This window comes from Pleurodeles waltl, chromosome 4_2, assembly GCF_031143425.1.
Source record: "Pleurodeles waltl isolate 20211129_DDA chromosome 4_2, aPleWal1.hap1.20221129, whole genome shotgun sequence".
Classification (NCBI taxonomy): Eukaryota; Metazoa; Chordata; class Amphibia; order Caudata; family Salamandridae; genus Pleurodeles; species Pleurodeles waltl.
The window spans coordinates 699509736-699536917 of NC_090443.1; positions in this window are offsets into that span (position 1 = coordinate 699509736).

A 27182-nucleotide genomic window follows, 5' to 3' on the forward strand; every position below is an offset into this window, starting at 1 on the left:
TTATATCAGTAATGATATCTCCTATGACAGCATTCATAATAACTGCAACATTTTCAGTAAAATTATTGATGAGAAAACTGTGTATGGCAGGGGTAAAGGTATAGTTACCTTAGGGTACGAGTTATAATTCTTGAGGTGTGTATAACTATCATTGTTGAATTTCTATAGTTTTGTGCATGTAAAATCTGAACATAACTATAAAGTCCCTCTGACCTTTGTTTTTTTAGTGCATTTCTAAGGTATGTATATATATATATATATATATATATATATATATATATATATAACTATCTTATACATTATAAACCTCAGAAATTCACTGGAAAAGCTGAAGTTTCAAGTGACATAGGTGAAAATGTGACTTAAAATGTAACATTTTAATGTAAAAAAAACACTGAAATTCACTTGCCATGCACAGTGATGTCATTAATGTTGTCATTTCAGATGTCATCAGAGAGATTATCAATTACATCATAGAACATGTTAAGAGTGATGTGATATGTGAGGTCATAAGCAGTGCATGGTGAGTGCGCAAGTTATAGTTACTTCATCCAGCTATAACTGGGAAGGAGTCCTGGTGTCCGGTAATGGTGGCTGCAACATTTCTTTACATTTGTGATCAGCCAACCGGAGTGCAAGCTTCCGCTGAACTGGCTGGCTGGAGTATCTCACTCCCAGGGGAGTGAGGCATCCGATGGACAAAAAAAAACTCGACTAATCAGAGTTCTCTATTATTTGAATTTGCATGCTCACTGAACTTCTGTGTGTCCAACAGTCTAGGTATCTATTAGCTTTGAACCTTACTTTCTCAAAAATACTTAACTAATTTACACATCATTACAAGTAGCAATTTTTCATGGTGAAGAGCTAGCTTTCTGCCAAAATGTATGTAATTTTTTTCAGCAGTTTTAGCTGTAGTGCTGTTCCAAACTCTCTATGGAAATTGCCTTGGGAATTGGTGTTTTGGACCCACCATTTTCTTAGGTCTAGCTTGGCAGATCACTCCAAAACTTTCCAGAAAGTAGATGAGGTGTATAGACATTTTTTGGAATGCTTTATGAAGATTCATCAAACGGCACCAATGTAATTAACAAAACAAAAACTCACATTCTGGTGGTAACTAGGTCCTAACTATAACAGTGTCCAATATGTTCTCTGCAGCATGTGAGCTGTTCCCTCACCCAATATAGACCTATAAGTCTATTTATTGGTTTTGATGTCAAGACACCCTGAAACTCAACCCTTAACCAAAAGCCATGTGTGAAACATAAACATGAAACAAAATAATATAACCTTCACCTGTCTTTCTTCAATGTAAATGCTACCTTCATTTTCTTACTATTCCACAATTTCTCTGTTTTCAGGAATGTAAGTAACTGATCAGCTTCTTTCACAGAACTTATTATTTACATCATTCTTAAATGCATTGCATCTTCTCCCTCTGTGGTCCCACAAATAACTGATCAGAAAAAAACTGTAAGCCTGTACCTTTATGATCTTTCGGAAAATATTTTTGTTTTTCTTTTCCAATGCAATATCTTTTTTTTCAAGACTGTTTTGGTATATTCGTCATCACTATACTTGTTTCCTCCACCTACAGGATAATTATCATCTCAACTTATGTTTCAAATGTTGTGTTCTATCACAGAGAATATTCCACCATTGTCAGAGTTGTTGTGTTGCCTCACTATCACTCTGTATGTCTACTTCCACTTTTTACAATGACACTTAAAACAAAGCATTTACCTTATCCAGTTTATTATGCATCTCTTAATTAGGTCTTAAACAGAATAATATTTTTATGTAATCTTAAATCTCATTTAGTCCATCTTCTGGCTAAAATCAAGGCAGTTTCATACTCACTTTATTTCAGTAATATGGATCACCTTCATAGCCCATCGTGAGTTTACTGTTCTAGCTCCTCTAATATTTCAAGGGGATATATAAATGATTGAGAATACATTCTTACATTGTTGTGTTTTTTACATCTACCATTTTCTTCTGGCATCATAACATTTAGGTCTGAGTATGTAACAGGTTTGCTTAACTGATCTGAAAATTGTCTAATTTCTGCCAGCACTGCTGCCATCCGATGTCCATTTTGACTACCTTTGTACTGTACCACAGACCCATCGGTCCACTTCAGGGAATGAATCTGAAAGCAGGGGTGCATCCCTAACATTCCTTCCAAGTTTCTCCTTGTCCGAGATTGTATGTAGGATAAAGTAATTTTAAAGATTGTCATTAGCCATGTGTTAATGTACAGAGCGACAGACATAATGGAAATATTAAAAGTGCTAGTATTTCCCTTATGTGTAAGCCCAGCTTAGAAATAATAGAGGGAATGACTTCTGACATTTAAGCGATATACCATCATTTATGTGAGTATTTTAGCGGCTGACTGGCTGATGATGACAGCTGTGATGTGTGCTGAAGGTTACTCTTTACACAGCGGTGGAGCCCTCCCTCATAGTGCATCCATGTGATCTGGATTTTATACAAGATGAGGATCCCTTTTTAACCAAAGTATTTCTCCCTTCTGACCACAGATACACTTGGAGCAGTGGGCTTTTAAGGGACTGCCAGTGCTCAAACGTGTCTACACCTGAGAAATCTCTGAAATATATAATTTTGGAAAGGTTGTGAAGTTAACCTCAGATATGTTACAAAGTTGTCAGGGAATGAGGTTGTGCAGGAGATGGTTATTTCAGGAAAATGAAAAAAGGAGGAGCTACTCTGGAGGCTATGGAAAATAGTCTGTGTGAGATTTCCGTATAGACAGAATACTGTCTTTGACAAAGGACTGAACTAGACAAAAGGGCAAACTTCAACCCCATGTGTACAGTACTTTGCAGAACCTATGCTTTTGCAGATTCCTTCAATATACACCCACAATTAATTACTTTTTCATATCTTTCTATCACACCAGTATCTTGGGTAACTTTTGTATAAACAGAGCTTCTTGATCAAGTACATGAACTTGCACAACATTGCCCAAGCAAATATCAAGAATAGTACTTCCTTGAAACCTGAGTTTATGGCCCCCATCAACAGCAAAAATTTTCCATTAAAATGATTATCATACAGTAGGCCAGAAATAACTTTAACTGGTACATGCTTGTTAGCCCACCAGCTCACTGCCTAAGCAGGCATCTCCAGAATTTACAAAACCTGTGTGCATGGTATTTTTGTGCGGGTCCAGACCAATACAGGATAATTTCACATTCTACTCATAACCCACCATGGATTGTCATGCACTCATCTTTTTACAGGGTTTGTGACGTGGTAGAAGAAATAAGTTCAACTCCTTTTTTCTTATGAACAAAGGCTTGTGAATCACAGAACTTCATGCTTTTGTCTTGCACCCCTATAACCTTATAAAACCTGCACTTATATGTGGCCTCAGAGGACTAAGGGCCAGATGTATCATTTTTTACAATTGCCATTACCTAATTGCGATTTTTAGCAAAACGCAATTAAGTAATCGCTATTTGAATGTATGAAACACCAGGAGTTTCATACTGCGATTGGCAAGGGCTCACAAATCGATCTACCTCATTAATATTCATGAGGTAGGTCACAATTTGCGAGCCATTGCGAATGGCTACAATTACAGGGATGGTTGGATGCTGGGCTCAGCGGACCACCATGTCTGTGATTGCTTTTTTTTAAAATGCAGCCCGTTTTCCTTACAGGAAAACAGGATGCATTTAAAATTACATTTTTTAAGAGAAGGCAGTGGTCCGTGGGACCACTACCTGCTCTTAAAAAACGTTTTCGCATGCCACCCCCCTTCCTAATACCGAATCGGTATGTAGTTGCAAATCCAATTTGCGATTTGGTAACAAGTTACCGAATCGCAAATTGGACTTTTTATACACCAAAATGCATTTGTGGCCCCTTTGGGCCATTTGTGATCGCAAAAATGTTTGGTACATCTGGCCCTAAATCTTAAAGTGCACCACACTTGCCTTTTGTGCCGTCTTGCAACCTACGAAAAGACTCAAGATGAGTTGCTCACATTCCTACCTCATAGCACGTTTCCATGCTCACCATATATGGATGGTGAGAAATGATCAGAACATAGCAGCGAAAAAGTCTTATCAACTGGTATCTTGTACTGAACAGCCAACTGCATGCTCTCCATTAAAAGCCGGTTACTTATTTCAGTCAGATCATTGGTTGTGGGATGATAAAGTGTAGGCTAGCTTTGGCTATTACCTGCTTCTCGGAACAAGGTAGTCGTTTAAATACAAAAGAGCATTATTACCGACCTTAGTTTAAGCAAACCCCTCCCTACGGAATACATCCTTTGAAGATATTAAGACTAACCGTTTCTCAATCCACTTTGCATAATAATCTGTCAAATTAAAGAAGTCAATCTGTGATAATGGTTAGATTCTAAGGGGGCCCATAAAGTTGAAGCAATTTTCCCACGGTCCATTAGGAATGGACCCACGTGCTAATAGAGGCTGAAACAGAAGGGCAGGACAACAAACAGTATGCCCCTTTATTAACGTCTACAACTATAGATCTGTTTCAGGTCCCCGAGGGTTAGCTCTTAGGTTAACAAAAGACATACATGAAGAAACTTGGTGTGCTTAAGCAACCAATTTGGCATTAACTCAAAATGGTTGTATAAATGTACTGTTGTAACATAGCAAATCAACCTTCAACCGTAATTTAAAGTGACTTTTCAGACTCTTTGTACGGATCTGGGTTTTGTCATTGCAGTGATTCATTCACATAATGGATCACCACAGAAGACTCTTACCCTCATTCAGTGCATCACTCCTCTCACACATTGTTCAGCACTAACGGCGGTGTCATTATCACAAAAGGAATCTCAATACCGTGTGTCCTTTTACTTCCTTCAGTTTTTGTTAATGCTGTCTAGTTAGGTAGTTATCATAGACTTTTTGTTTCCTTTATAATTGCATTACAAAATAAACTGAAGTCCATCTATTCTAAATTCCATTGTGGCAACTCGTGCCAACGTTTTAACCATAGCTGCACGAGACTTGACTAATGAGGGAATATGGCTGATTTTTAACGCAAGTCCATTACTTTACAGAAATTGCTTAGATTTTTCCGCAGCCCACTTACAGTGCCTAATAACCTTTTTAATCACAAAATAATTACACTCTACCATCATCAAGGTATGGGACGCAATCATGTTTGACAGGACAACAGCAAGGTAGGCAATCTGTTAAAGAGAGGGCTGCTGTGGGGCTGCTGTACAGTTGCTCCTCACTTCACGAGGTGAGTCATGTTATATGAAATACAGAGAATTTCTTGAAATTAGATATTTTGTTTAATTTTTACCCTAGTGAAAATCTAATTTTAATCCCTTCACTCCTATCCCCCTCCCCCCGTGTAAACTATTTTTTGGCTATTTGGGGTAGTTTGTGCTTCAGAGCCCATAGCTTTTTGTCGACATAAGCTATCCACACCAAATGTGCACCCTTTTTTCCCATCATCCTGGGAATTCTAAAGGTACCCCAGGTTTGTGGACTCCCATGGAGGGGATTGAGAAACTACCCAAAATACAGCTAAATTATGGATTTTTGGGTGGGTGGGAAAAAGTGCTGCAGAGGAAAGCATCTGTTTTTGTTCCTGTAAATGGCATCAATGAAGTGTTTGTGGTGCTACAATCATCACCTTCTCAGATTTCAGAAGCAGACAGACTTGAATCAGAAAACCTCATTTTGCAACATATTTTTTGCATTTTACTGGGACGTACCCCATTATCCTATTTTTTGTGCTTTTAACCTCCTTCCAGTTAGTAGTATAAATGGGTGTAAAACCGATAGTGGATCCTGGAAAGCTTTACATTTCTAAAAAGTAGTCAAAATTCAGGATACCGCACAGGGCTATTTGTGTAGATCCTTTAGGGAGTTCCTATAGAAAGTAACAGTTAAATTAAAAAAAAAAATTGAAATCGAGTTGAAAAAACTTCCATTTGTGTTTGCGTTTTCATCTGTAACTTCTTCTAACTATGGCATATTTTCAAAAGCAATATACAGTTATGTGCGCTGGACCCTTCTGGCTATGGAGATACATAGGGCTTCTAGATTCACCAAGAACCCAGAGCCAATGACTGAGCTGCAACTTTTAATTATGTACCAGGTGTACAACTATTCATTTAGTAAAATATAAAGAGTGAAAAATAGGTATGAAGGAAACCTATGTATTTCTGAAATGGGCTCAAGATATGGAATTAGAAGCAGTGGTTATTTGCACACCTCTGAATTTGTGGGTACTCATACTTGCAGGTGAATTAGAGGGCATTCATCAAAATGACTTCTTTGTTGCACACTGTCTTACATTTGGAAGATGCAAATGCAGAGAAAGACAATTGGTAATAACACTTGTTCTGCTATTCTGTGTTCCCTCAAGTCCCTTGATAATAATGGTACCTCACTTGTGTGGGTAGGCCTAGTGCCCGCGACAGGAAATGGACCAAAAGGCAACATGGACACATGACATTTTTCCACTTAAAACGGACCCTTTTTAGCAATGTGCCTAGCTGTGGATTTTGGGCTCCAGCTCATCTGGCACCTAAGGAAACCTAGCAAACCTGTACATTTTTGGAAACTAGACACCTAGAGAAATACAGGATGGGGTGACTTGTGTGGCTCCCACCACATTTATCTACCCCAAATCTCTTGCAAATGGCAAAACCTGTCTTAAAAAACATATTTGTCTTACGTTTCTGTTATGGAAAGTTCTAGAATCTAAGGGGAGCCACAAACTCCGTTCTACCCAGCATTCCCCCAAGTTTCCCAATAAACATGGGACCTCACTTGTGTGGGTGACAAGAAACTGCCCAAAACGCAACATGGACACATCACATTTTTCCACTAAAAGCTGACCCTTTTTTTGCAATGTGTCTAGCTGTGGATTTTGGGCTCTAGCTCAGCCAGCACCTAGGAAAATGTTATAATGATGAAAGAAGCTTTCCACTTTTTGAAGTCAGTCTTTAGTTTCCATCTCTACTGCTCCATCTGTTCATGCTCTCCATACAGCCTTTCCCTCATCACCTCCCTCTCAACATTCTACTGTGAACTCCTGTCTGCCTGTCAACTGTCGGAATGTTCCACTCAACAGGGGAAGGGGAAGAGGGACATACTATAATCTATAATAAACCTACCAAACTATTACTAATACAAAACATATTTACCAAGGAATATTCCCAGCATTACTTATACTTTCAGAAAGGTATATTACAACAGAAAACCTAGCAGTCCTGTGCATTTTTTAAGCTTACACATGTAGGGGAATCCAGGATGATGTAAAATGTGTGGCTCTCACTACATTTCTTTTCACAGAATGCTTTGCAAACCTCCACATTTGTCTAATAAACATATTTTCTTCACATTTCTGAGATGGAAAGTTCTAGAATCTGAGAGACGCCACAATCTTCTTTTCACCCAGCACTTCCTCAAGTCTCCTGATAAAAATGGTACCTCACTTGTGTGCATAGGCTTAGTGCCTGCAACAGGAAAATGCCCCAAACATGACATGGATACATCAAATTTTTCTATGCAAAACTGACCCTTTTTGGCCAATTGGGTAGCTGTGTTCTTTGCGCCCTACCTCAGCTGGCAACTAGGGAAAAAATAGAAAACCTGTACATTTTTTAAAGCTAGGCACCTAGGGGAATCCCAGGTTGCTTTACCCAGAATCCCTTGCAAACCTCAAACCTTGACTAAAAAACACATTTTCATCATATTTCTGTGATGGAAAGTCCTGGAATCTGCAAAGAGCCACAAACCTCCTTGCACCCAGCATTCTCCTATATCTTCTGATGAAAATGGTACCTCACTGGTGTGGGTACGCCTAGTTTCCGTGTACAAATATAGAAAAGAGAGAAGGCCAACTTTTGCTAATGCGTGGATCAGCAGGGAAAGGTACAGAATAGTATGTGGTCAAAGACAAACACAGGCCCAAGCTTTTTACAATGTCAGAATAGAGAGCAAGGACAGAGTGGGGGACTGGGTGAAAGGCAGAGGTAGAAGTTGTAATAGATATAATAATTAGTAACACAGCTAAAATAGAAGGTTACAGCATTAATCATATGCCACATTGTCTATATGTTTCTGTGTTTTTGCAGACTGGCAGATATGTAGGGAGGGCATGTTGATATGCTTCAGAGCATGAGAGTAGAAGACACTGTGATTATTAGCAAAATATGTATCCATGGCAGGTGCACAACAGTAGCATTCTTGTAACATAGGATCACATGTTTTGCAGGAAACTAATGCTTCATGCTGAAGTTAGTAGAGATCACAATGTACTAAGCAAGTGCTTTGATTAATATGCATGCCAGGCAGTGAAAAAGCTTACATTGTGGTTTGAGTCTATATAAGACACTGCCTGTAATGTCTCAGTTTGAGTGCGGGTTAGTCACAGAGCTGATCCGTCCTCCCTGCCATAATTGATTAAACCCATACTAAATTGCCAAGCAGAATTGTGTTGTTTCTACACTTCTCCATCTCAACAACATTTAGCGAGCCAGCCAGGTGCCATTTCTCCTTCCAGTATTGCAGCTGAAGGAGGCACCGCCTGCACTGGTTCAATAGAATACTGCATAGAAAACGAGGTGAGCATACACCTGCCTATTCAAACAGGTGGGCGGGGTCCCAGAGGTCGCCGTCCTAAAGAGTGAGGACAGGTTGGGCTTCGTACCTTACCATTTTAATTGCATGATTCAGTGGCAATTATAGTATGGGGGTTGAGAAAATGCATTCAAGATTTGTTTTTGTTTTTTTCTAAATTCAATGTCATGTTATAGAAATGAAATGTGATTTCCCGGTCAGACCAGAAGACTAGCTAGTGGGAATTCCCTTTGAGTTAGAAGGGAGGAATAAGCGGTAATAGTGTATTACCCCGGAGACACCTCCTGCAAGGGACATTCCTTTGGGAGTGGCCAGCAGGTATCTCGATTAGGTCCAGAGGGCCAGATTAGAAGTAGTGAGGTAGACCAGGTAACAGGTGTGAAGTCTGATGTGGCAAAGTGACCGTCACATCACCAGGCCTGGCAGGACTTGCTCTAAATAAGTCAGACCCCAGTTTCCAAGTGCCCTGATTTAAGATATCTGGAAGGCATTTTTAAAAGAGCGTGACCGAGGCTGAGGCATCAATGGGGAGTCTGACGTTTAGATAAGGGGACAACCGGATGGTTGGTGTCAATTGACTTCGACCTGAGCATGGTCATACCCTTGGTTGCAAACCCAAAAAGCGCAGTACTAGCAAGTAAAAGTAGTCTCCCATGAGTAATGAGTAAGATGGATGACATAAACAGTACAGTATTTCATAATAACAAGGGCCAAAGGATAGAGAAGCAACAGGGGTCACCACCAGTTGTCGTACAGCCACATATGATCGAGTAGGAAAAGGTGCAAGATCTCTGCCATATATTTCAAATCCAAAGAGAGACCCCTAAAGTGTCCTTGAAGTGGTGAAACATTATTGCAGATAACAAAACGGGGTACAAAAATAAAAAGTTCCAAGACCAATGTAAAGATTATTAATACATTCCTATGAGTGAGACTGATGATTCCCTGTGGCAGGAAACAGATAGCATTTAATTAAAACAAATATTTTTGTGGGCCCATGGAGAACACCTATGCCCATGTAATACCCCTCAGTATGAAAATATAACACAGTCACCTATTATGTTATCGGCTCTCCTTGATGCATTTCTCGTAGACATTCACAATTCAGGATTTTTCAACCATGAATAGTACATCAGATCCCCGAGCACCACAAATAGTTATTTACATTTATGGTAATGTTATAACTTGTATTGCAACAGGCACCAATCTGCTTAGACTTCCTAAAATGCACGCAGGTGCCACTGGATTCAAGCTAGCCTGGCTGATGAAGGGTGATACCCTGAAGCCTGTCCGAGGATGCTTGTTTCTGGCCCATGAAGGATCTGGCCTGGCAGGTCGGGCTGGACTGTTCCCGCAGGGAACAAGTTCAACGCTGATTTGCATATGGCTGGGTCCAATCTGGGGTGGCATGGTGAGCAAAAGAGCAATGGATTAAACCCAGATCTGTGACTGGGGCTGAGTGTTTGAAAAGTTTCAACACTCCGTCCATCATCCTTTTGTGTTGCTAAAGTTAGCCTAAGTGGGAAGGGTATGCCCAGATGTGGGTACCTTGCTCACTGTGCCACTGGATTCAAGCTGGCCTGGCTGATGAAGGGTGATACCCTGAAAGCGGTCCTAGGTTGCTTGTTTCTGGTCCAGGGAGGACATGGCCTGGCAGTTTGGGCTGGACTGTTCACATGGGAAACAGGCTCAAGACTGATTTGCATGACGCTGGGTCCAAACTGGGATGGCATGCTGAGCAAAAGAACAATGGATTAAACCCGGATCTGTGACTTGGGGTGAGTGTTTGAAAAGTTTCAACACTCTGTTCATCGTCCTTTTGTGTTGCTAAAGTCACCCTAAGTGGGAAGGGTATGTCCAGACGTAGGTCCCTTTTCTCACTATGCCACTAGATTCAAGCTAACCTGGCTGATGAAGGGTGATACCCTGAAACCGGCACTAGGATTCTTGTTTCTGGTCCAGGGAGGATCTGGCCTGGCAGTTCAGGCTCAACTGTTCCCAGGTGGAACAAGGTCAAGATTGATTTGCATATGGCTGGTTCCAAACTGTGTTGCCATGGTGAGCAAAGGAAAGATGGATTAAACCCAGATCTGTGACTAGGGTTGAGTGTTTAAAAAGTTTCAACACTCCGTCTATCATCCTTTTGTGTTGCTAAGATTTTATCCTATTCTGCCAGTTGCTGGGTACCAGGATCCCATTAGAGTTGAGCGTAAGGAGGAGAAACCAGAATTCCAGGGAGCTGAGTCAAAGTCAGACCCCACCACTAGAACTCCTCGAGCTGGTCCAAAACCAGACCGAATAGAAAGATTAATAAATGAATTACGGTATACTGTGAGACAAGCAGAACAGTCTAGGAGTCTTGCCCCCCTGCCAGGGCCATGGACTTTGAGGGGTGTTGTTTTTAGGCTGGGATACACTTCTGCAGAGACTCTGAGAGAGGCAGGTGAGGAATGGAGAAGAGAAGAAGGAGGATGGGAAAGGAATGTAGAAACACAGCAATATGAAGAACCCCCAACTGAGTTACAAGACGTATCAGGAGCAGAGTACAATGGGAGGTGGGAAGAAAGGCCTAACAGGGGTGCAGATGAACAGGAAACTAATAGGAGATTATGGGCCTGATTAAAACTTTGGAGGAGGTGTTAATCCGTCCCAAAAGTGACAGTAAAGTGACGGATATACAACCAGCCGTATTACGAGTCCATTATATCCTATGGAACTCGTAATACGGCTGGTGGTATATCCGTCACATTTGGGACGGATTAACACCTCCTCCAAAGTTGTAATCAGGCCCTATATCATTTCTGCCTGCGTCCTACAAGGGGGCTACTAATGACAGCAAGAGACACCTCAGACATGAAGAGGAAGTCAATCCTAAAAATGGGCAGGCCAGATTTAACACCCATGGAGATAATAGAACAAAAGGAGGGTAGTTACTTTTGCCAACCCTTCTCAGAAGAATTGGCAAGGTGGACTAAAATGGAATGGAGAAAGCCTTGGCCCTGACAAGGGTCTTTTCAACCCTTTGACTTGGCAACTGCAGAGGATTGTATAAGGCAGGGACAGGTTGACCCAGACTGGAATTACCCCCCTATGCGAGATTGCCTCATGGGCTAGGAGCAGCATGCTCTAGACAAACCACCTGAAATAATAAGAGGTAATAGACCAGACCCGTGGTTAGGCCCGAGGCCAGTAAACCCTCAACCAATAACTCAGTTTACCCTCATTTTCAAGGGTGGACAAGTACCCACATATGTGACATGGTCACAGATGAATAAAAATAATTTAAAGAGAGCATTTCCCCCACTGTCTGAGGGAGCAAGAAAATGGATAGAATGCTTTAAAAAACACACTGCTGGAGTGAACCTTGCCTTGGGCAATGTTAAAAGTTTGCTAAGTTCTTTAGTTGGGATGAGGTAAATACTATTTTTGCCAGAACAGGGTTCCCTCAAATAACATTGATAAATATGCAGTTTGATGGGTCATCCTTTAACAATGTCCGCCAATACGTTTGGGATGCACTCCAAATAACATACCCAGACAGACCAGACATTGGAGCCCTTATGGCAGAGCACATAAAACCGAATGAGGACATTGCAGAATTAATTACCAGAATGAAAGAACAATGGGTAGAGGAAGTAGGATGCAATTGGGAAAACACAGGAAGAAATGCAATTTAATTTTATAATGTATTGAAACGGGCCTGCCCCCGGATATACAAGCAAGCCTAGATAGAGTAGTAGGAATAGAGGTTAAACCGGGGCCAGAAATACAAGCCCACATAATATATTATTTCAAGTGGAAACAAGGAAAGGATAAAGAGAGGACGGAACAGGCAGAGAGAGCCACAGCTAAGTTGGTGCTACGGAAAAGTAAAAAACTGAGTACAGAAGGGGCATTTTGTGACAGCATCATCAACAGCTGTCGCAATGCCGGTGCAGGTGCAGGCACCAGAAGGGCAGTCAGCAAGCAACATAGGAAAGGGACAAAGACATTTTTTGGGAGGCCAAGGTTCAGCACAGGGAAGAAAACAAGGAGGATAGAGGGTACGACAGAAGTGTTATTATTGGGGTAAGATAGTTTATTTTGCCAGGGAATGTGGAACAAGGAAGAACGATGAGCAAGCACAAGAATGGATCACCCCGCAGAGGCAGATGAGGCCGCAGCAGATGCAATGGGCACTCACACAACAAGTAATAAAGGGACCCCAGCAGGTCACTCAAGTTCAGTGGACTGCGCAACAGGGGCCAGTGCTACAGAGTATACCCCAGGGTATCAGGAACACCACAGGAGGACAAACACAAGTCCAGGTGGGAGGAGTAACAGTGCAAGGAGGTAACCCCTTTTAAGCACAACCCCAAATATCTGGAGGGACACCAACCAATGACTATACTCAATGACAGAGCCCACAGACAACCACTATGGGCCCAACACTATAGGTAACCCACAGGTCAGATGAGGAGCCCACTGTGATGGGAGCCATAGAAGGTCACCCCTACAGTGTTCTAATCAACACTTGGCCACCATATTGTGTATAAAGGAAAGAACACTACCACTTTCTCACAACCCAATGGACACACAGAAGTTTTCTGGGGCTGTCACGAGGGTTCCTTTTACTGAATCAGTGAGCATGATTGTAGGAGACACACAAACTGAAGGACCATTTTTTAATTCCCCAGAGTCACAGGTCAAACGGAAGAGATCTAATGAGTAAGTTGAACATGACCATCTCTTTTCTGGAAGATGGTCAACGGTATGTTGCACACCAGGTGTCACATCAGGTAGGATACTGTCAATTATAGGTCATGAGGACTGGGACAACAGGTCAGAGCAATTCCTGTTGACACAGAGGCTTTTTTGTGTGGCATATATGTTTTGTAGGCACACACCAGCACTTCAGAGGAAGACATTGCAAATACCAAAAGAACTACTGTTCAGGCCTGAAAACCTGTGGATCCTATAACAGAACCTGATGTGATATTTGAAATACCAGCCCCTGAAATAAGGCCAACATATGCATTGTTAATAGCACTTCACAGGAAACAGGAAATGTGGGCATCAATAGAATTTACAGATCCCAGGGTCAAATTGAGAGATATATCAGATGAAGAAATGTTTGATGACAGCCCACCAATTGATATTTAACAAAACAAAAGTACACTGTTCCAAAGCTAAAGAATGAGCCTTATTATACAGGAGCGAGAACCCTCATGCATCACATTGGATGACTGGCTTCATCATTGAGAAAGCTCCTCGTCAAGCCGGTGCTGCAATGCCTGACGGGCTCCCCAACGGGGGGCTCTTAACCGTGTTTTGCTCAAATAGTAGCAATTGAGATATGGGTCAACTAGAAAAGGTACCCAAATGCAAGTACCCAAGCAAAAGATGGAGAGAAACAAAGTGCTAAAATTGGTTATCCATCGGGTCAAAGAAATCATACGTTTAATCAGTGTGGGACCGATGGAGACCAAGGCTAAAAACAAAAATTGGAGTAAGGGTGATTAATTATTGGTCACCTACTCTCGAAAAAGGTACTGGAGGATAACTCCTTTGTGGTATCTCTAGGATGCGGGTCTACATGTTTCGCGTCTGGGTGGTCCAGCCGGATCCAATGACGCTTCATCAGGACCAAAGGAATCAACTTCTCCAAACTCTAAGCTAATGTGAACCCTATTCGGCGTAAGGAAAAAACTGTCACTTACTCATATTTAGTCATGGTACGTCAAAAAGGTCGCCCTGAGTAAATAAGGAGATTAAACAATAGTTAACAAATATAATAATGCAATCCCAGACATAGTGCAAACGTGACCAAAAAGTGCTTAAAGTGCAACACTCATGTGGAGGCGTAACAAACATTTGCTTACCATCCCCAATGTTAGGATAGCGCTCAGAGGGATCGCATGTCAGGCAAAGGAACTGACATTCTAAGAGGTAATAATTGTAAAATAATAAAAGCAATTTAGTTAGTACTAGGTAATAACCATTTTTGATAGCTCACAGTCCATCATCACACATCAACTCATTCCGGCTGAAATTTATAATAGTTATGATAAAATGTGACATGGTAGAATCAGGAAACAGAACTGTAAGGAAAATAAGTTCACATGGTCTCAAATGGAAAAAACGGTATAGTCCATAGCAAGGAACTCACCCTCCCCTCTAAATAAATCAAGAGAGCAAGGAGAACTGTCAAATGTGGTCGCTGTAACTCCAGATTAAGAACTGAGCAAAGTTTAAAGGATATCGATGGGATCCCGTGTGTAAATAGACCTGGGAACCCACGAGTATGACTCCATATTGCTACCAAGTAACTCGGTCCGCCCATGACCGAAGTTAAAACTTACATCAGTTGTCCTGGTGCAGGCTAATAAACCTACCCTGCCGACGCGCGTCCCCATTAAGCGGCAACTCGGCGTTCGACCGGGTCTTAAATGCGGTAGCAAGACCCGGAAGAACTGCCGGTGCGCGCGTGAATAGACAGTGACAACAGACTCGATCCTAGTTAGAGGGTCGCTGTCTATCTGGAGAGCAGGTAAATTCAAACCGGAGGCATGACGAGTTTTAATCTACAATTCTGTAAAAAAAGTCTCAAGGCTACACCTTTCTGACGAGTGTGAAAAATAAATAGTACTGAGTAAGGCTGAAATTTCGGGTTTCTTTTGTTATGTATAACACTGTATACAAAGGAAAAACCAGTGTGAAAATTCTATGAAAACGAGGATTTTTCAAGGCTACAAATTCCTGAAAATTATGGAAATTGAATAATACTAATAAACGTGAGATATCGGGTATCTTTGAGTATGTATGACACTGTATACACAAAAAAAACACTTCTCAAACGAAAACAATTTGCCAAAACAGCTAAAGAGATCAGTGGTTAAAATGAAAGTGAAACCCACGGAATGTCATCATTCAGGCCCCTTATTGAAGTCCCTAATTGAGACAATGGTATTTGAAATGGATATCACCATGAGAGTGCTGTTGCAGTACAGAACAGTTCCAAGGCCCTCACAAGACAGTACAATAAGAGAAAAATGTTTGGCATGATTCCAGAGCATCTGTGGACAAAGGGGCGACATGACATGGGGTTGATTAAAGGATCTGAGCATGTGAAAATAACACCGAAACCTGGGGCGAAACTACGCAGGGTATGTCAGTATCCCTTGTCCAAAGAAACAGAAGAGGGTATCTTTTCTATAATTTAGGTGTTACTTGAACAGGGAGTAATATATGAGAGATCAACATCATGCAATACTCCGACTTTTCCCAATATAAAAAAGGGACTTGGAGGATGATTCAGGATTTGCACTTCCTGAACTATATACTAATACCAGAATTTCCAGTAGTACCATACCGGTCAGTCACACTGACAAATTCCTATGGACGCCACTTACTTTTCAGTGATCAATTTGAAAAATACATTTTTCAGCATTCCATTGCACCCCGATAGCCAATATTTAATGGGGTTCACATATAGAGAGACTCAGTATTGCCCTAGAAGAGTTCCACAGGGCTATTGTGAGTCCCTGAGTATCTTTAACAGGACAGTGAAAAAGGATTTAGTGAACATAGAATGGAAAAGTACCCTTCTACAATATATGGATGACATTATGGTTTTAGTCCCACTGAAGACATATGCAGAGATGAAACTATTGGTCTCCTTTGCATGCTTGCAGAAAAAGGATACAAAGTGGACACAAATAAATTGCAATATGTGCAGACAGAGGTCCACTATTTGGGGCAGATAATATCCAAAGATGGGAGGAAGGTGACACCTCACAGAGTAGAGAGCATCAGAAACATAACTAAAGCCACTACTACAAAACAAATGCAACAGTTTCTAGGACTCTGCAATTATATGAGACAGTGGGTATTTGGTTATGCCACCCTGACTGCACCATACCACTTCTGACCACTCTAAAAGATTCCCATACGAGTGAGAACAAAAAAATCTGGACTAATGAGATGCAGCATTTCTGGAGCTAAAGAAAGCAATCACAAACACTCCAGTGTTAGGTACATCTGACTACAGCAAACGATTCTAACTCTTCTGTCATTGTAATGGAATGACAATGACAGCAGTACTGACTCAAAAGACATCTATAGGACACAAACCAATTGCCTACTACAGTGGCCTGCTAGATCCCGTCGTGAAAGGTCACTATCCATGTGAGCAAGCACTGGCTACAGAAGAATTTGCAGTCCAGAAAAGCACCACTATAGTGATGGTATCACCGTTTACACTGTGTGTAGAGCATGCTGTATTTGGTATCTTACAAAGAGGCAAGAGCACCTTCACAACTCAAGGAGCATCTGGATACGAAGTAATACTTTCATTACCATCACTGCAGGTGGTTGCTGTCACACAGTTAATCCAGCAACATTCTTTGCACACCCAGATACTGATGATGAACAAGTACATGACTGTGCTAATTACATACCAGATGAGGAAAGTAAGGAGGGAGAAGACCCCATCCCAGGGAGCATGTTGCCCCTCATTGATGGGTAATTTTTCATAGATCAGGAAACTGGGATTAGGCATTCTGGAGCGGCAGTTGTAAGAGCTGAACAGCAAGGATCATCTAATACATTACAGGTAATAAGTCAGATACCACTACCTTCTCATTTTTTAGCACAGACTGCAGAATTAGTGGCCATCATTGAAGCATTGCAGCGAAGTGAGGGATTAGAGGTCACCATTTACTTAGATTCAGCATACGTCACCCCCACTGTACACTCTAGCATTCACAGGTGGGAAAGTAGGGGGTTTCTTAAATCTGATGGGTCCCTCGTAATGCACAAAGATTTATTTGCACAATTGATAAAAGCTCTAACCCTTCCATGCAAAGTAGCAGTGATAGAGTGTACAGCACACACCAATCAGCAAGACCTTATCTTCAGAGGTAACGCTCTGGCAGATTGGGCAGCAAAAAAAGCAGATAAAGCATCCCCAAATTATAATGAATATGATGAACACACAGTAGGAATGATGACAAGCAGGCAATACGATGCTATGAAATTATCACCCCTGTTGGACTTTTGGCCATACGCATGGTCATCCCTAGTCTTTTTGCCTCCTTCCTCCTGGTTTTTCTGACCTCTCGCTGTTGGCTCTAGGACTCTGAGCACTTTATCACTGCTGACCAGTGCTAAAGTGCAGGTGCTCTCCCATCTAAAGTTGGTATGATTGGCTTATACCTAATTGGCATATTTAATTTACCTATAAGTCCCTTGTACAGTGGTACCTCTATACCCAGGGCCTGTAAATTAAATACTACTAGTGGGCCTGCAGCGCTGCTTGCGCCACCCACTGAAGTAGACTTTCAAACCTGTCTCAGGCCTGCTAGCGCAGGGCCTGTGTGCGCAGTTTTTCTGCCACAGGGACCTGGCATCTAAATTTACTTGCCAGGCCCAGAACTCCCCTTTTACTACATGTAAGTCACCCCTAAAGTACGCCCTAGCTAGCCCTATGGGCAGGGTGCCATGTATGTAGAAAGGCAGGACATGTGCCATATTGCATGGCCTGTCCTGGTAGTGACAAACAGCCTAACTTGGTGTCTCACTGCTGTGAGTGCTGCCTTCTCATAGGATTGCATTAGAAATGCCCTGCCTTATGTGTAAGGGGTATTGTCTGATTTATGAGGGGTAGCGTAGGCGTGTTTGGTATGGTTGTGATGGTGATAATAAATACTGCTTACTGGTGTGGGTGTATTTTTTATTACTATCACAGAAATGCCACTTCTAGAAAGTGCGCATTTATCTGTGCTTATAATTCTGGTGTTTTGCAGCTTGACTCCAATCCACGTCTGGGCAGAGTGACAGTTGGGGCTTTGTGCATACTTTTCAGACAGCCTGTACACAGGGAGGGTGGAGGTGTCACCGAGGTGCATCTGCATACTGAATAGTCTTCCTGGGCTGAGAGAAGGGGGAGGCGGGGCACACCTGCATTTGTAAAGACTGTGCCCTGGCCTCACACAATAGGGTCGTTACCCCCCCACTGATGTTTGGAGCCTGTGCTGAAAGGAGAGAGGGGGCACTCCCAGAACCAGTTGTAACTGGCTGGAACCTCCTCTCCCTACCATTGTAAAACACTGTAAGAACTGACTATAAGTACAGGGGAATTTTCCCCACAATTTGAACATTCTTGGAACTTGAAACTGGACACAGAACGCTGATGAATGGACTCACCAGGAAACCGCCATGGACTGCTGCTGCTGTGCTGACCTGTGACCTGCCTGGTCACTAGGAGGAACTGCCACCATCTGCACCCCTTGTGCTGGCCTGTAGCTGGGCCCACCAGCCCTGTGCTCCTTCTTGTTTAATTGTTCCCAGTGGCAGGGTGCTGTGGCCCCTGACCCCTGCTACGATCCTTCAACCCTTTGGCAGAATGCTTTTACGAGGAACAAGGCATTCTTTTAATGACTGAGGCTGCTGAGGGGCCATTGCGCTTTGAAAGCGCTTTTCTTTTGCAAACAGAAAAATCACCGCCGCAGCCCGAGCTTGTGGATGTGTTCTAGTGCGTTGAAGGCGCTTTTCTTTTGTGCAAGGAAATCACCGCCGCAGCCCGGGCTTTAAACTGTGCCCTAGCGCTCTGAAAAGCGCTCTCCTGCTGTTAAAATCACCGCCGCAGCCGGGTTATCAAATTACTGCCGAGCGCGAGGACCGCGCTCAGCTCAGTGCCCCCGGGGCACGAGAAAAACCACATTTAAAGAATCAGGAGCAAGCCTGCTCCTAGCGGTGCCCCCGGGGTAGGGATCGCTCCGAGGAGCGCCCCCGGGGCACCAGAAGGCCCTGCCTGGGGCCAGAGAACCATCGGAGAGGCGAGAGGAGAGGAGGACGCCTCTCCCTCGCCTAAGAAGCCTCGGAAGGCTTCGCTCGCTGTCGGAAGGGCGAGGGGAGAGGAGGACACCTCTCCCTCGCCTAAGAAGCCTCGGAAGGCTTCGGTTGCCTGGGGAGCGGGCAGCAGCCTCATCGGAGGCTCGCTGCACCCCCAGAGCCCTCAGGGCCCCTGCGAGGGCCAGCCTTGCCATAAAGGGGTCTCCCTTGATGAAAGGGCCGACGGAGGCCCCGGGAGACCCCAGGAGTTTGCGGGTCCCCGGAGGGGCCCGTTTCTCAACCGGAGGGGGTGCGTGGCGCCCCCCTCCCCACCGCAAAGGTTTCCCTGACCTGGGCCCCCCCCCCCTCGAGAGGGCCGGTGGAGGCCTAGGGGGGCCCCCAGCATTTACGGTCCCCCGAGGGGCCCGTTTTTCTTTAGAGGAGGTGTGTGCTACCCTCCTCGCTCCCCAAATTGTCAGGAGGCGCCCGTTTTGCGCAGAGGAGCGCCGGGGGCCCCATTATTCGTTTTAGGCACTGGAGGTGCCTCGTCATCAAGCCAGGTACTCGTAAATGGACCAATAGAGTTATAATTAGAGTTCTTGCTACAGACTTTATTAATTATGATGTATTGCCTACCTGTATTTTGATGCTTTTACATATGTGTGCACATGTTCCTTTTATGGGCATGACTTGCTAATATGTTTGCTTAACTTGCCATAGATTTTCTAATGTTCCTACTATGGGCGTTGTATGATATTCTGGTGACAAGTGTGCTAAATGTGATAACGTGTGTCCTGACTACTGCTTATGTTGCAGAATATTGAGTAACCTGTTTGTTATGTGTGACTACTGCTAGTTTGCAGAGTAACTAATGTGTAACGTTCTGACAACTGCTAAGGTAGCAGGATAGTACTGTTATGTGATGTTGGTCTGATAATTACGTTGTGTACAATACAGTATATTTTCATATAATCTGGTGTTGTGTTTCCTTTGTGGTGGGGATATTGCGTCACATGTATGTGTGTGTTGTGCAAACGCTTTACGCATTGCCTCCGGGTTAAGCCTGACTGCTCGTGCCAAGCTACCAAGGGGGTGAGCAGGGGTTATCTTGGACGTGTAACTCCCTTGCCCTTACTAGAGTGGGTAAGTTCTGCCTGGCTGAGGTGCATACCCTAGCCAACCAGAAACCCCATTTCTAACAACCCCCATATACAGAAATAGAATTATTAGATTTACGTGAATTGCAAGAAAAAGCACTATCTCATGTAAGGGAGCTGTGGGACTTTATTTACAGGCCAGAGAATACAGGTAAGCCAGTAAAGCCACAAGCCCTGTTGTACACAGCTCTAGAGCAACTACATCTCCCAGCACACACCACCAAGAAATATCTTCTTGCTCACCACAGGCAGATTGGTTCATTCCAGAACTATCTCTGTATATTGCAGAATGTGCAGTATGCCAACAATATAGCCTAAGACTACATTGACAGTGATCAGCTCAACAATACAATGCCCAACAGGTCCATTTAAAAATGTACATTTAGACTTTGTTGACATTATTGAGAGATGCAACAATTACAGGTATCTTATCATAGTTGTCTGTCCCTTCTCAAGATGGAAAGAGGCAGAACCATGTGCACATAATGATGCTAAAGCTGTAACCAATTTTTTAATAATTTAAGAAATTCCAAGGTGGGGAATTGTGGAAGCAATTGGCCTCAGATAACGGCACACACTTCGCTAATGCAATGTTACAGCTCATTTGCACCTCCCTAGGAATAAAACATAAGTTGTTATCCGTTTATCACCCCCAAAGTAACGGTAACGTGGAGCGCGTTAATGGCCTCCTAAAAAATAAAATAATCAAACTGTGTGCTACGTTACAAAATAACTGGTTACACTGCCTCCCTCTAGCTTTATACATGCTTAGAAATCAACCAGGAAGCGATCACCATTTGACCCCGTACCTGATAGTGACAGGGGATCCCATGCCAACACCCTTAAAGACAGCGTGACAAAAGACAGATGTCCATAAGGCAGCTGAGGTTTTAGGGGAAGAAATTAACTGCTATTTATCTCAGTTATTGATGTCTGCCAAGTTCTTTTCTAAACAGGTGTTGCGACAGAAGGAGTGCACCACCGCAGTCCAGCGGAAAAGTCCAATACCATTCGACCAAAAAGTGTGCATCCAAAATTTTGTAAGGCGATGGAGGGACAGCAGGTTTGAGGGCCCTGACTCAGTTACCCAGAACATACCCACTGCAGAGAAAGTAGAGGGCAGGAAACCATGGATACATCTGTCAGATGTTTGATTGGCCCCTTCTTTGTGTCAAGCATCGCCATCCTCAAAGGTAAACTTAGAGGAGAAAAACGGGGAACAAGACTAACAACTTCTCCCTTCAAAGCACGACTGGAGTATTTTATCGACTCTGCTAGCGGACAGTTATTTATTACTGTTTTGTTTTTCTGTTCATATCTTATGCTAGCAGCAGCATTGCAATTGTATTTTAGCCCATGTATGGAATTATGTCAATATAACATGTGTTTGCCGAGAGAAGTATACAAGTATAAAAATGTATTTCACAGTATTCATGCTAGCTTATTAGATAATATGTGGTACCAGCATATGACAGAGTTTTGCATGCAAACTTCTAACGAATCATGTTTTGTTTGTTCCTTGATTCCACATGCTAGTGATTCAGACAGGGTACACTCGTCTAAAGAGGTATCCCCGAATATCACCCAGTATCTATTACACCTTTTCCGTTGTAGAACGCAAGCACAGATGCAGCCCTTGCAGGTGAAACAGGAAACATTCCTAGTAAATACCACTGAATATGAGGAAGAGTTAGCAGACATAATGAATGTCCTGACAGACCACAAAGAACTAGTAGTGACATTAGACACCATGGCCAAGACAGGAGTTATGAGGTACAAGAGTGAAACGTGAGAGCTAAAATATTGCAGCAGGGATTCTTAGGGGTATCCTGACCTACACTTTGTTGTAAGAACTACTCAGTCACACCTAGGCCTCACGACTGTCAAGAGAGGCTATATTTCAGGGTAAATGGATCAGTATACATCCCTGGTCACTGGCACCGTGGTGTTACAGTTGGATACAGAGCCCTTCCCTTATGGAAAAGAAACCAGAGTGATAATATCATGCAACAAATGTGTCAGGCTGTATGGGATGAGAACATATCTTGGCTAACTTGGGTAGAAACACCTTCAACTCCTTGAGTAGGTAGAACACCGATTATCGTTTCTTTAGGTTTCTTTATGTTTCAGGGGGAATGGAATGGTACCAGTGGGGAACAACATGAAGTGCATTACCGCAAGGTATAATGCTGGCATGCAATGGGGCACCTCCAGTCTGATGGACTACTCTTGGCAGGGCAGAGAGTAGCTGTATACATGACTTCCTTCAGGAAGGAGAGGTCTTTGTTCTTTAGTCACCAATCACACCCCCTCCTTGGTGATTTCAGGAGTGGAAATTTTGAATGACCATCCCATGAGCTGTCCAACTATCTTGCTGCACCATCATCAGAGGAAGAAAGCTGCAGATTATTTTGGCACTACAACCTGGAAAAATGTCCCGCAGGAGCACAGGTTGTTCAACGATGCCCAGTTTTGCTTTGGAAGCATCTTTCGGCTCTTTTAAGGAAAAGCTACTGCACATTGGTTGCAAATACCTCCCTGGGAACTCATGAAGGCCATCAATGCCACTGAAGCTGGCTGTAATGCAGTCAAAGAAGAGTTGTGAGCTATGAGAGTAATGCTCATGCAGCACAGGTATGTGCTAGATTTGATGATGGCTACAGAGGTGGTGTTTTTGACAAAATTAAAACTGCCTGCCGTACATACGTGCCGGATAACGATGAGGACAATGGAACAATAACAGAGGCCGTACAAACTCTGCATAACCTGCAAAAGAAGATGGTGGATGAGGGGGGTGCCCCCTACGAGTGGTTCTCAGGGTGGTTTGCTTGGATGCCATCTTGGATGTCATGACTGTTTAAACGTTTACTACCAATCCTTGTGGTAATACTCTTGACACATTGGGGGTTATTACAACTTTGGAGGAGGTGTTAATCCGTCCCAAAAGTGACAGTAAAGTGACTGATATACCCTCAGCCATATTACGAGTCCATTATATCCTATGGAACTCGTAATACGGCTTGTGGTATATCCGTCACTTTACCGGCACTTTTGGGACGGATTAACACCTCCTCCAAAGTTGTAATAACCCCCCATTGTATCTTCCAGTTAGTGATAGGATGCTGCAAAAGGGTTAGACAAAAGTTGGGAGGGATGTTTACCACTAAATGGGTTAATAAAGTGCAGGATGTTGAGGAGAACATATACATACTGATCGACTCATGCAAAAGGGAAGGTGAGAAAATAGTTGAAAGTTCACCTAAGGGGGGGAATGTCATATAAAATATAGAAAAGAGAGAAGGCCCACTTTTGCTAATGCATGGATCAGCAGGGAAAAGTGCAGAATTGTATGTGGTCAAAGACAAACATAGGCCCAAGCTGTTTGTGATGTCAGAATAGAGAGCAAGAACAGAGTGGGGGACTGGGTGAAAGGCAGAGACACACGTTGTAATAGATATAATAATTAGTAACACAGCTAAAATAGAAGGTTACACCATGAATCATAGGCCACATTGTTTATACGTTTCTGAGAAAAGAATGTGTTTTTGCAGACTGGGAGATGCATGGGGAGAGCATATTGATGTGCTTCAGAGCGTGAGACTAGAAGACACTGCTTATTAGCAAAAATTTATCCATGGCAGGTGCACAACAGTTGCATTCTTGTAACGTGTGGTTAGATGTTTGCAGAAACTATTGCTTCGTAATGAAATTAGTAGAGATAACAATGTACTACGCAAGCTCTTTGATTAATATGCATACCAATCAGTGAAAAAAACTCACATTGTGGTTTGACGCTATACAAGACACTGCCTGTAATGTTTCAGTTTGAGTGCGGATTTAATCACAGAGCTGATCTGTCCTCCTGGCGATAATTTATAAAAACCCATACTATGTTGCCAACCAGAATTGTGTTGTTTCTTCATTTCTCCACCTCGACAACACCTGCCACAGGAAATGGCCTAAAATTCAACATGGTTACTTAACATTTTGCAAAATGGACCTGTTTTTTGCAAAGTAGGTGGCTGTAGTTTTTGGGCCCTCAGCTGGCACCTAGAGAAACCGACCAAACCTGTACATTTTTTAATACTAGACACCTAGAGAAATCCAGGAGGGGTGAATTGCATGGATCCCATGAGGTTTTTTTACTCACGATGGCCTGAAAATCTCAAACTTTGCCTGCAATCATGCTTTTTCTTTACATTTCTGTGATGGAAACATCTGGAATATGGAGAAATCTACACAATTCCTGCCAATCAGCATTGCCCCACTTGTACTGATACAAATGCTGCACCACTCGTGTGGCTGGGCCTAGTGCCAGTGACAGGAACTTATCAAACCAAGGACAATAGGAACCCTTGCATTGGGCCTGCTAACGACATCAGTTGGATCTGTTCCTGTCACTGGCACTAGGCCCTACCACAGAAGCAGTTTTATCGTCAGAAGTGGGGCAATGTAGGGTGGTAGGAATTTTGTGGATTCCAGAAGCTTCCATCACAGATTCGTGAGGAAAACTGTGTGTCTTAAGTCAACATTTAAGGTTTGCAGGGCATTGTGAGTAAGAAAATGGGATGGATGCAAACCACACCCACCCTGAACTCCCCATATGTCTAGTTTACAGAACATCCTATGTCTGGTAGGTTTTTCCAGGTGGCAGTCTATCCAAGCCCAACAAGTGAAGCTGTTCACCATTGTGGAATGATACTGGGAGTTAGACAAACTCTCCTGGTCTAATTTGTAAAAACAACACCCAAAAAAGTCAAATATCCTCTTGCTTGCCATTGGGATAAAATGATTTAGTCTGCTGGGGAGCTGAACGATTGTTTCCTCACTTTGTGTGAGGGCAGGCCCATGCAAGGCAGTCCCACCCCTACAAATAAAAAAAAAAAGCAATTGCTGGTGTCTAGTGGGCTTTCTGCCCTCTCCCCCCTCAGGGGCCAGAAAAACTGTTTTCCTTGTTTCGGGGGCAGATGGGTGGGCATGACCAAGCCCATGCTGGGCAGCCTTCCCTATAAAAATAAAAAAAGTAGTGTCTAGTGAGCTTTCTGCTCCCTGCCTGTTGAGCAGATGTGGGCACGTGCCCCCAGCAACCCCCTGGGGGTGGGGGGGGCAGAAAGACTGTTTCCCTTTTTTGGGGGAGTGGAGGCATGGACATTTCCCTGCTGGGCAGCTCCCACTGGTACAAATACAAAAAAATGAAATCCTTAGTATCTAGAGGACTTACCCCACGAGGGGGTATATGAGTGTAATTGGCCCCATCAGTATCCCGGTTCAGAAAGGCTGTTTCCCTTTTTTTTGGGGGGACGGACATGCCCATGCTGGGCAGGTCCCACTGATACAAATAAAAAAGAAATCCCTGGTGTCTAGTAGGCTTTCTGCCCCCTGGGGGCAGATGGGGGTAATTGCCCACATCTGCCCCCCTGGTGGGGGCAGAACTACTGTTTCCCTCTTTTAGAGGGGTGGGGGCATGGCCATGCCCAAGCTGGGCAACTCTCAACCGTGCAAATAAAAAAATTTGAAATCCCTAGTGTCTAGTGGCCTTTCTGCCCCCTCCACCTTGTACCCCAGGGGGCAGATGGGGTAATTGCCCCCATCTGCCTCCCCAGTGGGGCAAAAAGTTCCTTTTTGGGGTGGCAGTGGCCATGGCCATGCCAATGCTGGGCAACCCCCACTGATACAAAATAAATAAGAATGTAATCCCTCATTTCTAGTGGACTTTCTGCCCCTCTAGGAGGCAGATGGGGCAATTGCCCCACCTGCCTCCTGGGGGGCAGGAAGACTGCTTTCCCTTTTGGGGGTGAGGACATGGCCATGACCATGCTGGGCGGCCCCAACTCCTGCAAATAAAACAAACAAGTAATCCCTGGTGTCTAAAGGGCTTCATGCTCCTCCGTGGGATGGCGTGCATATGAGGTAATTTCTGCCATATTCCCTCCAGTGGGGCAGAAAGACGTTTTTTGGGGGTGGGGCATAGACATGCCCATGCTGGGAAGTTCCCATCCCTACAAATTAAAAAAAAAAGTAATCCCTGGTGTTCAGAGGGCTTCTTGCCCCTCTGGAGGGCAGATGGGAAAATTGCCCCTATCTGCCCCCCCCTCAAAGGGACAGAAAGAATGTTTCTCTTCTTTTAGGAGGGGCCTGACCATGTCTATGCTGGGAAGCCCCCACCCCTTACAAATAAAAATAAAGAAAAATAAATCCCTGGTGTCCAGTAGTGTTCTGCCCCTGGGGGCAGATTGGCCTAATAATAGGGCCAAATTTCCCCCCGGAGCAACAAACACAGATAAAATAATGCCCCAATAATGAGGAGAGACACTTGCCAAAGGGGCCATTCCTAAACAAATGTAATAGTTATGTCCCTGGTGACTAGTGATATTCTTCCCCCCCTGGATGCAGATTGTCCTAAAAATGAGGCCAATATGCCCCCTGGGGGGCAGAAAATGACCAAACTAATGCTCCCATTATAGAGAGCAGCCTTTGCCAAAGGGGCTGCTCCGCTGCAGAAAAATAAATCTTTGGTGGTCTATTAGAGTGGATACCTGCTTTGGGATCGTCCTCCTGCGGCAATTCCCAAGCAGAGAACCACTAGTGAAGG